Source organism: Monodon monoceros, unplaced genomic scaffold (genome assembly GCF_005190385.1).
Source record: "Monodon monoceros isolate NGI ecotype Baffin Bay Population unplaced genomic scaffold, NGI_Narwhal_1 Super_Scaffold_15, whole genome shotgun sequence".
In the NCBI taxonomy this organism is placed as follows: Eukaryota; Metazoa; Chordata; class Mammalia; order Artiodactyla; family Monodontidae; genus Monodon; species Monodon monoceros.
Window position 1 is genome coordinate 260,763 of NW_021703771.1, and position 3,651 is coordinate 264,413.

Genomic DNA, 3,651 nt, shown 5'->3' on the forward strand with positions numbered 1-3,651 from the left:
AGCTGGTGGTTTTAGTCACTAAGTCATGGAGGAAAATAGTTTAGTTTCTGTTACAGGAAACATGTCCAAGCGTGTCCGTAAAGGATAGTGGTCATCTCTGTACCCTTTTACTTACTTATTTGTGCATTTATTTTTTTCAGCAAGAATATCATATTGATATTGATAACCTACTAAATACCAGACATAGAGTTAGTGTACAAAAGTGAATAAGACATGATGCCACTAAAAGGAGGGATAAATAGAAGCAAGTATTACATCAGTAAAAACTAAATTTTTACAATGACAACATTACATACATGTGCCGTACAAGGGTATGATGTGTTTCTATGACATCTTCTGCTAGTTGACTCTTTCTGCCTGAGACAGTCATCAGAATATGTGCAGCAATTCCTTGTGTTGGAGAAGATGGAAAGCCTTGAGCGACACTTTTTATTTTATTTTATTTTATTTATTTATTTATTTATTTATTTATTTTTGGCTGTGAAACGAGGCACGTAGGATCTTAGTTCCCAGATCAGAGATTGAACCTGTGCCACCTTTAGTGGAAGCGCAGAGTCTTAGCCAATGGACCACCAGGGAAGTCCCAGAGGGACACTTTTTAAAATCTACTTGCTTTCCCACTCTGAGGCTCAGCTGGCCACAGGCCGGGGGCTGAGGTTCCTTTCTTCCAAGCCAGTGATTCTGGTTCTCGGATAAGGTGTTGAGGAACACTAAGAGCAGTGGGGACTGTGACCTCAGGACTTTATCTGCAGGAAGAAAACAGTCCAAATATGAGACTGATTCACGTGGGTACCCGCAAGAGCCAGCTGGCCCGCATACAGATGGACAGTGTGGTGGCAATGCTGAAAGCCTTATACCCAGGCCTGCAGTTTGAAATCATTGCTGTGTCCACCACAGGGGACAAGATTCTTGATACGGCTCTCTCTAAGATTGGAGAGTTACCAAGGAGCTGGAACACGCACTGGAGAGGAATGAAGTGGACCTGGTCATTCACTCCCTGAAGGACCTGCCCACGGTGCTTCCTCCTGGCTTCACCATTGGAGCCATTTGCAAGCAGGAGAGCCCCTCTGATGCTGTTGTCTTTCACCCAAATTTTGTTGGGCAGACCCTAGAAACCTTGCCAGGGAAGAGCGTGGTGGGAACTAGCTCCCTGCGGAGAGCGGCCCCAGCTGCAGAGAAAGTTCCCACATCTGGGGTTCAAGAGTATTCGGGGAAACCTCAACACACGGCTTTGGAAGTTGGATGAGCTGCAGGAGTTCAGTGCCATCATCCTGGCTGCAGCTGGCCTGCAGGGCATGGGCTGGCAGAACCAGGTGGGACAGATCCTGCACCCTGAGGAGTGCAGGTTGGGGGCTCTAGGAGTGGAAGTTCAAGCCAAGGACCAGGACATCTTGGATCTGGTGGGTGTGTTGCATGATCCTGAGACTCTGCTTCACTGCACTGCTGAACAGGCCTTCCTGAGGCACCTGGAAGAGCAGAGCATACAGCTGTGAAGGATGGGCAACTCTACCTGACTGGAGGAGTCTGGAGTCTGAATGGCACAGGTAAGTAACATGCAAGAGACCATGCAGGCCACCATCCATGTCCCTGCCCAGCATGAAGATGGCCTTGAGGATGATCCACAGCTGGTGGGCATCCCTGCCCGGAACATTCCACAACAAGCCCAGCTGGCTGCTGAGAGCCTGGGCATCAGCCTGGCCACCTTGCTGCTGAACAAAGGAGCCAAGAACATCTTGGATGTTGCACAGCAGCTCAATGATGCCCACTAACTGGTCTGTGGGGCACAGGTGCCTGGGTTGCTGGTGCCCAGTGCCTACATCCCAACCCTCAGTGCCCCATTCCCATTGCTACCTGGGGGGTGATTACCCAGGGGATTGAACTGCAGGAGCAGAGACTTCCAGAGACTTGTCTCACCTTGGGTCCTTGGTGATGGCTTGTCTCCTCAGTAGGTGGGGGCTTAGCCTCTAGAGAAAAATATCTAACAAGCCACAGCCTTTGAATGTAACCAACTCTACTAATAAACCAGATATGAAGGTGAAAAAAAAAAAGTCTACTTTCTTTGAAGGCACTGAATCTTATAAACTCTAAATATTCTCATAATTCTTAAATTTTTGTGACCAACTAACCAAATTGTGCATCAGAAAGGCTTTTTCCTATAAATAACATCCAGCTGCTTTTCTAACAGGATAATCACACATAAACTAAGCAGAGAATGACGTCTCCTTAGGGAAGGGCCTAGAAGCTTAAAATTGATAATATGTACCTTTTATCAAAAGTGACGATGATCTCCACTAAATGTTCTAGTTATATTAAATCATTTAGTTTAGTTCTCATAATTACTTAATGAGTTAAGTACTGTCTAACTTTTGAAGTGAGAAAAGGGAGAGTCAGGGCTGCTAGGTGATTGCCCAACATGCTACAGGAAGTACGGGCAGGTCTGTCCACTCCCGTTCCCAGGTTCCTCAGAGCCCTGTGCTGTGCTTGAAGAGCAGGAAGCCACTGCCAGCTCCTCTGTACCCAAGTCATCCTTTTAGCTTTCATCATAAAGGGAAATTCATGTCTTTTATCTTCTCTGACCAGTAAGCTCCCTACATCTTTCCTTTCTCAATAATGTCTAATGAAATATGAGAATATATGTAACCTGGGGTATGAATTTCCCTTTTGAGTATTCAGAAAGACTCTTCTGCAATAAAGAAAGAAAATAAATTGGTAGAAGAAATTCAAAGAGTGTTAAATCTTGACAAAAGTTTGAATAGGTAAAATAATTTTTATCTTTATGTTGATGACAAGAAACTTTGGACGAAATCACTTGAAGATGAATTTTCTCTTTCAATTTTGAATTGAAAGAAGATAGCAAATAAATGTAGCATATACAAGAGTGGGTAAAATTATATTTATCTTTTTGCTAAGAATCATTAAAGTAACACTGATATACTACTAAACAAAAATGTACATCTTTGGATCATTTTTAAAATATAACAAACTCGGGAATAGAAATAGGTTATAAAATCAATTCATAGACTAGTTTAACCTAAATGAATACTCTTGCTCTACAAAATTTTTCATATAATGTATTCACTAATTACATTCTGTTGAAGATATAAGAGCTTTATTTGACATTTATACAATTTAAGGTTCTGCTATGTCTAAATAGCTAGGAATGACGTCTCTTTAATTCAAAAACTAAATTAAGTCTATATTTTACTTTTAAAATATAAAAATAATCAAGAAAATGCTATCTGTCCTACAGTTCCTTTTGTTATTAGACTAGCCACTGGGTTTTATTTCAGCAAAAAACCATGAACTGACGCCTTATTGAATGTACTGTTACATAGGAAGAGCAAATACTCCAGCACATGTGCAAAAGATTCCACCAAATGTAAAATATTTGGTTTCAAGTCTTTACACAGCTGCCTGGGGACACCAGTTCACTAATGGCTGAAGAGTGTCTGCCTCCATCTCGCTTCCAGGTAGACAGCAATCATACCTCCTTCCCATCTGCTTTCACTGGTAACCTATGTAAAGTTGAGAGTGGGTGAGCGATTACAGGAAAGTTAAGAAAGATGGGCAGTTCTAAATAAGAACGTATGATTCCTACCTCTGTAAGCAAATGGACCATTTCTTAGGTTGCTGGCAGATGTTGAGATAAGG

At 42.4% G+C, this 3,651-nt stretch overlaps 1 pseudogene; it reads left to right on the forward strand.

Moving 5' to 3' along the window:
* Positions 1-758: 758 nt before the first annotated feature.
* On the forward strand, positions 759-1,832 carry LOC114896236 (annotated as a pseudogene).
* Positions 1,833-3,651: the final 1,819 nt, after the last annotated feature.